The sequence below is a fragment of the Triticum urartu genome, chromosome 6 (assembly GCF_003073215.2).
Source record: "Triticum urartu cultivar G1812 chromosome 6, Tu2.1, whole genome shotgun sequence".
NCBI lineage: Eukaryota > Viridiplantae > Streptophyta > Magnoliopsida > Poales > Poaceae > Triticum > Triticum urartu.
In genome coordinates this window covers 80,075,655-80,089,670 of record NC_053027.1, presented here as the reverse complement: position 1 = coordinate 80,089,670, position 14,016 = coordinate 80,075,655, and positions in this window count along the sequence as shown.

Below are 14,016 nucleotides of genomic sequence, written 5' to 3'. Positions count from 1 at the left end.
ACACCGGAAGTGTTTCGGGGGGTACCGAGTACTTATCGGGTTACTGGAAGGGGTTCCGGGCACCCACGCCAAAAGATATGGGCCTTATGGGCCAAGAGGGGAAACGCACCAGCCACAAGGGGCTGCTGCACCCCCCATATGGGCTGGCCTAAGAGGAGAAAGAACGAGGGGAAGGGAAAGGAAAGAGTGGAATATGATTCCCCTTCCCTTCCCTATCCCCCTCTTTCCTTCCCCCTCCGACAAATATGGCAGGGGGCGCGCAACTTGGAAGGAGCCCAAGTAGGATTCGGTCCTACTTGAGGCGCCTCCTGTCCTCTCCCCTCCCCCTCCCACCTATATATATATATATATATATATATATATATATATATATATAGGTGGGGGGTGCCTAGCACACCCTAGACAATTGTTTAGCCGTGTGCGCCGCCCCTCCACCGTTTACACCCCCGGTCATATTTTCGTAGTGCTGACGAAACTCATCACCATCACCGTCACCACACCGTCGTGCTGACAGAACTCATCTACTACCTCAACGTATTGCTGGATCAAGAAGGCGAGGGACGTCATCGAGCTGAACGTGTAGAGAACGCGGAGGTGTCGTGCGTTTGGTGCTTGATCGGTTGAAGCGCGAAGAAGTTCGACTACATCAACCACGTTGTGAAACGCTTCTGCTTACAGTCTACGAGGGTACGTAGACACACTCTCCCCCTCATTGCTATGCATCTCCATGGATAGATAATTGTGTGTGCGTAGAATATTTTTGTTTTCCATGCAATGATTCCCATAGTGGCATCAAGAGTCAGGTCTATGCGTAGATGATATGAACGAGTAGAACACAAAGAGTTGTGGGCGGTGATAGTCATATTTGTCGGATTTCGGGTTCCGGCAGACCCTTGAGGTTCGAACACTGGGGTGGGCGCAGAGATTTCGCCTTCTACCTACCTGCACCCCTCTGCCTCGCTAAGATCTAAGCTATGGAAGGAACAACACAAGAGACACAGGGTTTATACTGGTTCGGGCCACCGTTGTGGTGTAATACCCTACTCCAGTGTGTGGTGTGGTGGATTGCCTCTTGGGCTGATGGTGATGAGCAATACAAGGAAGAACAACCTCACGAGGGTCTGTTCTTGGCTAGGGCGATGAACTGCTGGGAGGAGTTCAGTCACCCTTCTCTCTCTCTCTTCCCGATTGTTGATGCCCCTCTCCCCTTGGTGTGGCTAGTCCTATTTATAGAGGCCCTGGTCCTCTTCCCAAATATCGAGCGGGAAGGGAGCCAACAATGGTGGGCTAATTTGAAGGGGGACAGCTAGTACCAGCTATCCTGACAAAAGTAGTCTTCGCCTGCACAAAGCTCTGGTGGTGACACCGTCTTGGGCTCCACAATGACCTCCGTCTTGCAGTCCTCCTGGTCTTGGTCTTGTTGCACCGAAATGGCAACCTTTGCCTGATGCCTCGGTACTCTGCGGCTGCGCTTGCCCCCTTTGCACCAAAGAGGAAAGGAGGACACTGCGCGGGCTGGCACCCGCCTGGCGCCCTTGGTCGTCATAGCTTGCGTCACGGGCACCTCGTGAGGTACCCCGCCTTGATCTCTCCGCCTCCTCGTGAGCCAGCCTGGTGAGGCCGTGCCTGGGGAAGCTCCGCGTCGTCCGCCCCGCGAGGCTTGGCCCCCTTTTGAGCCACGCCGCAGGCCGCAAGCAGGCAAGTCTGGGGACCCCCATTCCTAGAACACCGACAGTAGCCCCCGGGCCCAAGGCGTGCCCGAACTTGGCCGTGCAGGGAGGCGGAAGGGCAAGAGCGAAGCGCTGTGGGCCCTAACAGCCTGCGGCCTTGGGCGCCGCGTGGCGCTTGATTGGACGTGGGCGGCACTGTTCCCCCACGCCCCCCTTATTTTGCGCCATGCTAGGCGGACTCGTGGTTGTACACAGCCGCTCCCCTTTCTGTTGCTCGAGCGCCCCCTGTCCTTCCTCCGCTCGAACTCCAGCTTCTGTTTTCAACCCAATCTCGAACCTTCCCCCCCTTCCCATCACCATGGCTCCGACGAAGAAGGGAAGAGTGAAGAAACCCATGCCTCCGCCTTGTCCGCCGCCGTTGGCGGCCCCCGCTGAGGGCTTAGGCAAGGTTAGCTCGGCTCTGGCCACTATCTTCAACGAATGCGGGAGGACGACGGCCTGGCCCGCGTCCCACTTCTCCATCGACAGGATAGTCACCGAGGTCCCGTATTTTGCCGACGCCCTGTGGGCGGGTCTGGTTCCTCCCTTTTCTGATTTCTTTAATGCCGTGCTTTCCCACTATCAGATCCACATGATGCATCTGGGTCCTGAATCCATCACCCTCCTTTTGGTCTTCGCCTTTGTTTGCGAGGCTATGATGGGCATCCTTCCTTCGGCTGCCTTGCTGCGCCACTTCTTCTCGCTGCGCCTTGTCGACCCTACCCAATGCTGGGCGTGCGTGAGCTTCGTTGTCGCGTCTGAGACAGCAGCTTCTGGGATTGACTTCAAGCTCCCTCTGCCCGCGGCTGGGTTCCATGAGCGGTGGCTGTATGTGGATGCAGGGGTGCCCAGCCCCCTGCTATCGGAGCCAACTTCGCCTGCTGTCCCCAATTTGGGCTGGGGCCAGGAGACGCTTGAGAGCCCCCGGCTCGTCTTCCTCTGGCACCGCTTCGCGTTCTTGAGGTCGCTTGGCGCGACAGCGCCCAAGGTGGTGAAGGAGTTCCTGCTACGCCGCGTTGCTCCACTCCAACGCCACTCCCGTCGGATGTGGGCCTTCAGCGAGCGCGATGATCGTACGAGGCTCCAGGAAGAGGACCTGACTCCTGAAGTGCTGAGGACAGCGCTCTTGACCCTGACTGGGGACCCCAACCCTGGTAGCATCCAGTAGGGAGGAGCCTTGCTGTACCTCTGCCAGAGCAAGTGAGATTTTGTGAAGCAGATGCCTATCTTTGATGAGTGGGGGTCGCGCCCCGCCAGCCTCCAGGGGCCTCGCGAGAACCCAGTGGTGGTGACTGCCCTTCCAGTCGGCCAAGGCGACTCCTCCTCGAGCGGCGGAGCAGGGAGGCATGAGGCGCCAGAGGCCGAGGGGGCGCTCGGTGGGGTGACAGCGCCAGGCGATGCTCATGAGGGAGTAGCTCTTGGGGCCCGTGCCGCTGAGGCTGAGGGTGACGAGCAGCTGCCCTCAGTGCCTGCGGCTGAGGCCCCTGAGGCTCCGGCTACTTCTCTTGGCGAGGCGATTGGCAGCGCGCATAAGGCAGGCGCCCCTGACACAGATCGCCTTGACGCTCCGTCTTCGTCGTAGGTTGATCCCTGCGCCCAACTCTTGGGCCGCTTCCGCATGGACTTTGAGGCCCTTTGGAAGAGAAGGGAGGCCCTGGGTGACGATTACCTTTGTCGCCTACTGAAGCGTAGGAAGTACTTCGCCACTGATGAGTAAGCCTTCTCCTTTCCTAGCTTCCGATCCTTTTGTTGTTTTTACTGACCCTTGCTCCGCAGGCCCCTTCCAGCCGATCTTGCGGAGACGGCTGAGGTGCCGTCCCCCTTGGCTTCGCCTCCTCCACCGTCCTCAAGCGCTCCGAGCAGCAGAGCCCTTGTGGTGAGGGCGATCAAAGAGGCGGACCGTCTCGAGGCGCACCGTGGCCCTGCGCACCTCGTGATCCTCTTCCGGGGGCCTTCTCGTGGAATAGCCAGCCTGCCGTGGGCTTCTCGCTTGGTTGTGGACTGCGATTGGCTTAGGCGCTCCCTGCGCTCTTCACCTGGGGGCGGGCTGGCTCCAGGCTGGGCTTCTGGCGCGGCGTGCCCGGCCGTCGCGAGGGTGCCAGCCCCCAGCCCCTAGCCCGGAGGGGGAGTGCTGATTCGTGGCCCCCGGTGCTTGCTTGGGGCAGATGATGGTGTGGAAGACGTGCTCGAGCGCGCTCGGGAGTGTCGCACTCTCCGCCAAGGATTCCTTCGAAGGGCGAATGACGCGGTGAGCCTGCTTGGTGAGGAGCTTGCTGATGAAGACGCACGCCTTGAGGCTGAGGGCCTGTGCCTGGCCGCAGAGAGGCGCGAGCTGGAGGGCGCCATCGCCCTTGCGCGCCGTCAGCGCAATCTTGACGACGCAGAGGCCAAGGCGTCGGTGGTGGCCTCTCGGGAGGCCTGATCTTGGGCCGCTGAGGAGGCCCGAGAAGCCGACCGGCGGCGGAGGAGCGGGCTCGGGAGCTCCTGGCCTGGTGCCACTCACTGGAGGAGCAAGTGGAGCTGTGCGAGGCAGCCCTCGCGTCGATGAAGGTGGCCTCTAGCGACTCAGCAGAGCTCCATAAGCATGAGGAGGCGCTGACGCTGGAAGCCGCCGAACGTACTCGCGAGTACGAGCGTCTGGAGACGAGGGAGCGCTTGGTGACGCAGGCGGAGGATGATGTCGCTGCACAGGAAGCCCGTGTCCTGGAGGAGGTCGGACATCGGGTGGCGATGGCGCGTTTGAACCTCGACCACGAGTTCGAGGAGAAGCTGGGGTTGATCCGGGCCGAGGCTGAAGGCAGGACTGCTGCCTTGAGGGCCAAGCTGGAGGAGGCGACACGGCGGTCCGATGCTTTCCGGGCCGCCCTTGAGGTGGCGCAAGGTGAGTTAACCACCTCCCAGGCCGAGGTGCTCCTTCTTCGCCAGCGGGTGGAGGAGGCTGAGGCCGTCGCGCGCCAGAATGCAGACAAGATACGTCAGCGGCAGATCTTGGAGCATGAGCACGGCCCCATGCTCACCACGCTCCGGGAGAGAACGAACACAGCCTTGGGAAACATCTGCGAGGCGGCTGTTGGCGAGCCGCACACAGTCAACTACGCCGGCAATCTTCAGTTCTTCACTGACGTGGTGACGCAGCTGGAGGCGCGGTCGGTCAGGGCTGACAGGTTGGTGGAGGAGAGGAGCCGCGCCCTGCTCGGACGCGCCTTTTCTCGCGTCTTCAACCATCTCGGGAACATGGATCCCCACTTCGATTTCGACGCCGCCATCGCCCCAGTCCCCCAGGCCGTCCGAGACGACCTGACGCACTGGGTGGAAGACAATGTGGATGCTCTTATCAGGGCCTTCGCTTCAGACAACGACGGCGTGATGAACGGCCCTGACGCCGCTGGCGGCGACGCGGACAGTGATGGCGAGTTCAGCGACGCCAGCAACGGCTCGGGTGGTGCTCCTGAGGACGCATTGGGGGATTTATCCGACTGATTGTGTATCGTTCCTATTTCCTTACCCTACATGAATAGAACTCAGGTTTTGGCCTGATGGCTGTGAGAGCATTTTGGATAGGGAGCCCCTCATGTAAAACTTGTGTTCATCGTATCAGTAGATGCTACATTGCCCATGCACCCGTGCCAAGTGGTTGGCTTAAGCGACGCGCCGGTCGGCTAGTTTACCTTGGTCCCGTGCTGGCCCTAAGGTAGCCTGTGGGAGGTTGTGGTGCCCTGAGTGTTCCCTAATTGGATCCGTAGGACCTGCAGTAAAACACCCTCCTGAGAGGACGCGGCGGCGGCAGTTTGGGCTGCGCACAAGCTAGGCCTGACCCGGCTCGCGAGGGGCTCACGAGGGGAGGCAGCTGAGGCGAAGTGGTAACCAAAACGCGAGAAATTGCTCGAACGAGACTAAGCACCCCTTCCCCGAACACACGCAAATCTCAAATTCGAATCCAACTTGAATCCAGCGGGGGAAAGCGACAACCAAAGGGAAAAGCAACGAAAGCAGACAAAAGGCCGCGTCCGGCACCTAATCTAGTCTTGGACGTCTTCTCACCAGCGTGGAGCTAAGTGCTGCCACTGGGCGTGGGAGGGAGCCCCAGGGCCTGACACCGGCACCCCTGAGACTCCGGGGCATGTACAGCCCCACTCATTATTACGTGAGAGTGTCACGGGGCGGCGAGCTTCACAGGCACTGGGCCTTCTTCACAGGTACCGGCCTTGCTTCATATCGCCAGACGAGGGCCCCGCCTTGCGCCACACTCTAGTGCCATCAACGACGACCGGAAACCAGGACGCCGCCGATGGGGTAGAGCGGTCGCCAATGGTTCCCCCGACGACCACGGGTCCTCCGCCAGGGGCAGGCCCTAAGGCACCTCCCCAGCAGAGGGCCTACCTCCTAAGAACACCTTGCTCCGAATGCTGCGGTGGTGATGTCGGATCTCGGCCCCTCTCCTGCAGCCCCCTGCGCCCTCCTCCCGAGGGGTAGGAGACTGTAGGAGCGGGGCAGCTGCTCGCTGTGGCGACCTGCACCTCCTGCGATCCATGATTAGCGTATGCCTGCTCCTGAGGAATTAGTGGTACCCGATAATCGTTGCCTCCAGCGTGTCCAGTGGGACCGTCCCGGGACTCCTGGAAGGGCTCTGCTTCTGGCGCCTCGTCCCCCTAGCTTGGGCTGAGGAGCGAGCCTTGTTCGCCCTCGTCAGTGTGTCCTTCGTCCATCATGAGGGGCACGTATTCTTCTGGCGCCGTCATCCCGAAGGCCACGCAGCTCTGCTTGACGCGCCCACCGCAGGGTGGTAGCGCGGCTGTCCACTGGGGCCGTGGGTCACGTCGCGTCCTTCTTCTTCGCAGACCGGGAGCGGGGGCTACGCCGCCGCCGGTCCGGTGCTGACAGCTTCGCTGGCGTTGGAGTAGCCTTGGAGCCCGCGGGCGCGCGCGGAGCCCCCGCGCGGGCCGCCCGGGGCTTGAGATGAGAGCAGGGTGCTGAAGGGGTGAGCTCTCGAGGCGGCGTAGCACAGGAGCTCTGCCACCCGCTCCAGCAGCACGTCGCCGCCGCCCTCCAGCAGCCTGCACTGCAACAGCTCTAGGTCCACCATGAGCGCGGCCTTCGAGTTCGCCTGCTCCCGGCGGGTGTTCGGTGTCGTGGTCGCGGCGTGATTGGAGGCCCTTGCTGCCGACCACGCCTGCCGCGGTGTGAGAGCTGTCGAAGCCTGTCCGCGTCGCCCGCGGCCCGCAGCGCCCCGCGAACCGTGAGTCGCCTGGGGCACGGGGTCGCCCGAGGCGAGTGGCTCTGCGCAGGCGGGCCACGCCGCTCATGGATCTGGGTTGCCCGCCTTGTTGCCGGACATGGTGATGACGACGCGACGGGGCACGAAGCGGTAGAAGGTGGATTCCGGCGCACCCCTACCTTGCGCGCCAAATGTCGGATTTCGGGTTTCGGGAGACCCTTGAGGTTCGAACACTAGGGTGCGCGCGGAGATTTCGTGTTCTACCTACCTGCACCCCTCTGCCTCGCTAAGATCTAAGCTATGGAAGGAACAACAAAAGAGACACATGGTTTATACTGGTTCGGGCCACCGTTGTGGTGTAATACCCTACTCCAGTGTGTGGTGTGGTGGATTGCCTCTTGGGCTGATGGTGATGAGCAATACAAGGAAGAACAGCCTCGCGAGGGTCTGTTCTTGGCTGGGGCGATGAACTGCTGGGAGGAGTTCAGTCACCCTTCTCTCTCTCTCTCTTCCCGATTGTTGATGCCCCTCTCCCCTGGGTGTGGCTAGTCCTATTTATAGAGGCCCTGGTCCTCTTCCCAAATATCGAGCGGGAAGGGAGCCAACAATGGCGGGCTAATTTGAAGGGGGATAGCTAGTACCAGCTATCCTGACAAAAATAGTCTTCGCCTGCACAAAGCTCTGGTGGTGACGCCGTCTTGGGCTCCACAATGACCTCCATCTTGCAGTCCTCCTGGTCTTGGTCTTATTGCACCGAAATCGCAACCTTTGCCTGATTGCTCGGTACTCCGCGGCTGCGCTTGCCCCCTTTGCACCAAAGAGGAAAGGAGGACACTACGCGGGTTGGCACCCGCCTGGCGCCCTTGGTCGTCATGGCTTGCGTCACGGGCACCTCGTGAGGTACCCACCTTGATCTCTCCGCCTCCTCGCAAGCCAGCCTGGTGAGGCCGTGCCCGAGGAAGCTCCGCGTCATCCGCCCCGCGAGGCTTGGCCCCTCGCGAGGGTCTTGGGTCTGTGTTGGTGAAGATGGGCCGTGCTGGGCCCCAATTTGAGCCACGCCGCAGGCCGCAGGCAGGCAAGTTTGGGGACCCCCGTTCCCAGAACGCCGACAATATTTCTTACCACCAATGTCTTATTTTGATTCGGCGGTATTGTGGGATGAAGCAGCGTGGATCACCATTACATGTCCACGCACATGAGACCGGTTCCACCGACAGACATCCAACTAGTTTTGCATAAAGGTGGCTGGCGGGTATCTATTTCTCCTACTTTAGTTGAACCGAGTTTGACTTTGTTCGGTCCTTGAAGAAGGTTAAAACAACAAACTTGGCGAAACACCGTTGTGGTTTTATGTGTAGGTAAGAACGGTTCTTGCTAGAAGCCCGTAGCAACCACGTAAAACTTCCAACAACAAAGTAGAGGACATCTAACTTGTTTTTGTAGGGCATGTTGTGATGTGATATGGTCAAGACATGATGTCATAAATGTTACTGTATGAGATGATCATGTTTTGTAAGTTATTGACAACCGGTAAGAGCCTTATGGTTGTCTCATTATTGTATGAAATGCAAACGCCATGTAATTGCTTTACTTTGTCACTATGTGTTAGTGATAGTTGTAGAAGCAATAGTTGGCGAGATGACCATGATGCTACAATGGAGATCAAGGTGTTGAGCCGGTGATGATGGAGATCAGGATGATGCTTTGGAGATGGAGATCAAAAGCACGAGAAGATGATGGCCATATCATGTCACATATTTTGATTGCATGTGATTTTTATCTTTTATGCATCTTATTTTGCTTAGTATGGCGGTAGCATTATAAGATGATCCGTTCACTAAATTTCAAGGTAAAAGTGTTCTCCCTGAGTATGCACCGTTGCTACAGTTCGTCATGTTGAGACACCATGTGATAATCGGGTGTGATAGACTCTTCGTTCACATACAACGGGTGCAAGACAGTTTTGCACATGCGGAATACTTGGGTTAAAATTGACGAGCCTAGCATGTATAGACATGGCCTCGGAACACTGGAGACTGAAAGGTTGAACGTGAATCATATAGTAGATATGATCAACATAGAGATGTTCACCATTGATGACTACGCCATCTCACGTGATGATCGGACATGGGTTAGTTGATTTGGATCACGTATCACTTAGATGACTTGAGGGATGTCTATTTAAGTGGGAGTTGTTAAGAAATTTTATTAATTGAACTTAATTTATCATGAACTTAGTCCTGATAGTATTTGCATATCTATGTTGTAGATCAATGGCCCGTGCTACCGTTCCCCTGAATTTTAATGCGTTCCTAGAGAAAGCTAAGTTGAAAGAGGATGGAAGCAACTACATGGACTGGGTCTGTAACTTGAGGTTATCCTCATTGCTGCACAGAAGAATTATGTCCTTGAGGCACCGCTAGTTGAAAGGCCTGCTGCAGGAGTAGATGCTGGTGTTTTGAACGTATGGCAAGCTTGATCTGATGACTACTCGATAGTTCAGTGTGCCATGCTTTATGGCTTAGAACCGGGACTTCAAAGACATTTTAAATGTCTTGGAGCATATGAGATGTTCCAGGAGTTGAAGTTAATGTTCAAGCAAATGCCCGGGTTGAGAGATATGAAGTCTCCAACAAGTTCTGTAGCTGCAAGATGGAGGAGAATAGTTCTGTCAGTGAACACATACTCAGAATGTCTGGGCATCACAATCACTTAACTCAGCTGGGAGTTAATCTTCTATTTGGTAGTGCTATTGATAGAGTTCTTCAATCACTGCCACCAAGCTACAAAGGCTTCGTGATGAACTATAATGTGCAACGGATGGACAAGACAATTCCCAAGCTCTTCGCAATGCTCAAGGCCGCAGAGGTAGAAATCAAGAAGGAGCATCAAGTGTTGATGGTTAACAAGACAACTAGTTTTAAAAAAAAGGGCGAGGGAAAGAAGGGGAACTTCAAGAAGAATGGAGAGCAAGTTGCCACTCCCGGGAAGAAGCCCAAAGCTGGACCCAAGCCTGAAACTGAGTGCTTCTACTTCAAAGGGACTAGTCACTGGAAGCGGAACTGCCCTAAGTATTTGGCGGATAAGAAGGATGGCAAAGTGAACAAAGGTATATTTGATATACATGTTATTCATACTGGTTCGGTTGCTCATATTTGTAACTCGAAATAGGAGCTACGGATTAAACGAAGATTGGCTAAGGACGAGGTGACTGCGCGTCCAGAATGGTTCCAAGGTCGATGTGATCGCCGTCGGCACGATACCACTACATCTACCTTCAGGATTAGTTTTAGACCTGAATAATTGTTATTTGGTGCCAGCATTGAGCATGAACATTATATCAGGATCTTGTTTAGTGTGAGACGGTTATTCATTTAAATCAGAGAATAATGGTTGTTCTATTTATATGAGTAATATATTTTATGATCATGCACCCTTGAAGAGTTGTCTATTTTTGTTGAATCTCGATCGTAGTGATACACATATTCACAATACTGATGCCAAAAGATGCAAAGTTGATAATGATAGTGCAACATATTTGTGGCGCTGCCATTTAGGTCATATTGGTGTAAAGCGCATGAAGAAACTCCATGCGGATGGGCTTTTGGAATCACTTGATTATGAATCATTTGATACTTGCGAACCATGCCTCATGGGTAAGATGACTAAAAACTCCGTTCTCGGGAACAATGGAGCGAGCCAATGACTTATTGGAAATAATACATACCGATGTACGCGGTCCAATGAGTGTTGAGGCATGAGACGGGTATCTTTATTTTCTGACCTTTGCAGATGATTTGAGCATATATGGGTATATCTACCTAATGAAACACAAGTATGAAACATTTCAAAAGTTCAAAGAATTTCAGAGTGAAGTGGAGAATCATCATAATAAGAAAATAAAGTTTCTACGATCTGATCGTGGAGGCGAATATTTGAGTTACGAGTTTGGCCTTCATTTAGAACAATGTGGAATAGTTTCACAACTCATGCCACCCGGAACACCATAGCGTAATGGTGTGTCCGAACGTCGTAACTGTACTTTACTAGATATGGTGCGATCTATGATGTCTCTTACCGATTTACCACTATCGTTTTGGGGTTCTGCATTAGAGACGGCTGCATTCACATTAAATAGGGCACCGTCTATATCCATTGAGATGACACCGTATGAACTATGGTTTGGCCAAAAACCTAAGATGCCGTTTCTTAAAGTTTGCGGTTGCGACACTTATGTCAAAAGGCTTTAGCCTGATAAACTCGAACCCAAATTGTAGAAGTACGTCTTCATAGGATACCGTAAGGAAAAAATTGGGTACACCTTCTACCAAAGATCCGAAGACAAGATCTTTGTTGCCAAGAATGGAACGTTTCTAGAGGAGTTTCTCTCGAAAGAAGTGAGTGGGAGGAAAGTAGAACTTGACGAGGTAATTGTACCTTCTCTCAATTTGGAAAGTAGCACATCAGAGAAATATGTTCCCATGATGCCTACACCAACTAGATAGAAAGTTAATGATGATGATCATGAAACTTCAGATCAAGTTACTACGGGACCTCGTAGGTTAAACAAAGTATGTTTCGCGCCAGAGTGGTACGGTAATCCTGTCCTGGAAGTCATGTTACTAGACCATGACGAACCTACGAACTATGAAGAAGCAATGATGAGCCCAGATTCCGACAGATGGCTTGAGGCCATGAAATCTGAGATGGGATCCATGTATGAGAACAAAGTATGGACTTTGGTGGACTTGCCCGATGACCGCACTACAAAAAAATGACACATCGGTGACATTTTGGGCCAAACATTTTTTTCCTGTCATGCTTATGACACTTCTATGATGATAATTGTGACAAAATCCAGTATCATCATAGATGTGGTGGGATCCTACTTCTATGACAAAAAATCATGACATAAAATGGGCTTTTCGTCCTGGGCGGGCCAGAGACGCAGCTGCATGACATTCTTTGGGCCGTCCATGACGGAAAAAACTATGGTAGAAGCGAGGGCAAGGAAAATATCGGGGAGTTCCCTGTTATGGTGGGTGGTCGGGGCCGAGTGATGCGCGTTTCTCTCGTACACGTACACATGTGGGTGCGAGGCATTGGGATCTAACTGAATCCGAGCGAGGCGTTCGCCTACTGAACCCGAGCGATTGCACTGCAGGCTACGCATTACTGAACCCGAGAGATCGATCGATGGCTATTAACTGAACCCGATCGAGTGATTCCTTCGCTACTGCTGCTAACTGAAGCCGATCGAAACTTGCTGCCTCTGGATGAATAGTGAGTGTTGTTGGGGGGGGGGGGGTTGGATGAACAGTTCCTAGTGGGGGTGGGGTGGATGAAGAGGACCTCGTGGTAGTAGAGGCCGTTGCCGCTGGATGAACAGTACACCGATCGATCGAGCCGGTTGGGGGTGGATGAACAGGACCCCATGGAGGGCTGGATGAACAGGACGACCCCGTGGAGGGATGGTTGGACAGTAGCCGGTGGGGGGCTGGATGAATAGTAGCCCGTGGAGGGGTGGTTGAACAGGACCCCGTGGAGAGGGCTGGTTGAACAGTAGCCGGTGAAGGAGCTGTGGAGGCTGGATGAACAGGAGCCCGTGGACAAACAGTCGCAGGTGGAGGCTGGAGGAGGTCGACGGTGGATGAACAGTAGCCCGTGGTGGCTGGAGGAGGTCGACGGTGGAGATGAATAGTATCCTATGGACTCCCGTTTTGCGGTACGCCACACCCCTCTCGATGAACAGGACCCCCATTTCGACCGTAGCGCTCCAGCACAAGTACATTTCCTCCATTTTGGAGCATGCCACACCCCTCCCGATCAACAAAACCCCGTTTCGATCGTAGGAGGTCCAAGAGAAGTCTGTTTCCTCCGTTTTGCGGTACGCCAGACCCCTCCCGATGAATTTCGACTGTGGCCAACTGAACACAAGGTTGTTTCCTCTGTTCTGTGGTACGCCAGGCCTCGTTTCCATCGTCTATTCCATCCAAGCCCGTTGGCTTCCGATGAACACCACGTATTCTGTTGCCTCCCGATGAACACGTCGCATTCCGTTGCCTCCCCATGAACACGATGACGACGCAGTTTCTCTGTTCCGACCCAGCCATGTAGACGAGTGATACGTCTCCAACATATCTATAATTTTGGATTGCTCCATGCTATTATATTATCTATTTTGGATGTCAATGGGATTTCTTTTACACTTCTATATCATTTTTGGGACTAACCTACTAATCGGGAGGCCCAGCCCAAATTACTGTTTTTTTGCCTATTTTAGGGTTTTGAAGAAAAGGAATATCAAATGGAATCCAAACGGAATGAAACCTTCAGGAACGTGGTGATGAAGCTACGTACCTAGGGTAGGGGCACGAACCCGTCCAAAGAGCCCTACCCAAGGACGTCCCTAGAGGAAGTCACCTTTCAATCGACTTGAAGGTATCCCACTCGACGGATTCAAGACACTCGACCAAGAAGCTATCACTCGACGGCCAGAAGACCTAAAGTCACTCCGCAGGCAAACGGTCGGCTATTGAGTAGTCTTTATGGTCACTGTAGCACTTTATTAGGGGCGTTACCAGTAACGCCCAACCTTAAATGTACCTTAAACCCTGCATTACTGAGGGCAGGAGAGGGCCGGCGAACTCTATATAAGCCACCCCCTCCTCAGTATGAAGGGTTCGCACCCCTGGTATTCACACGCCAGTAATCCAGTCGACCGCCTCCGGGCACCGAGACGTAGGGCTGTTACTTCCTCCGCGAAGGGCCTGAACTCGTACATCTTGGTGTGTTTACAACTTAACAATAGCTGAGATCTAGCCTCTCCACACATACCCCCTACATCACTGTCAGAGCTAGAACCACGACAGTTGGCACCCGCCGTGGGGCAGGAATCTTAGCGCCTGATTGGAGAAGTTGCGATTTTCCCGATCCCTTTGATCATGGTTTCGTGCGTAGTTTTGGTGGAGGGCCGCGAGATCCGCCTCGACGCGCTCACGTTCATCGCCGACGACTCCGCCTGGCTTCAGGAGGCGCCACTCGACGTCGACGCACTCCCTGTCCGCGGTGCGACGCATTTCCGCGCATGCG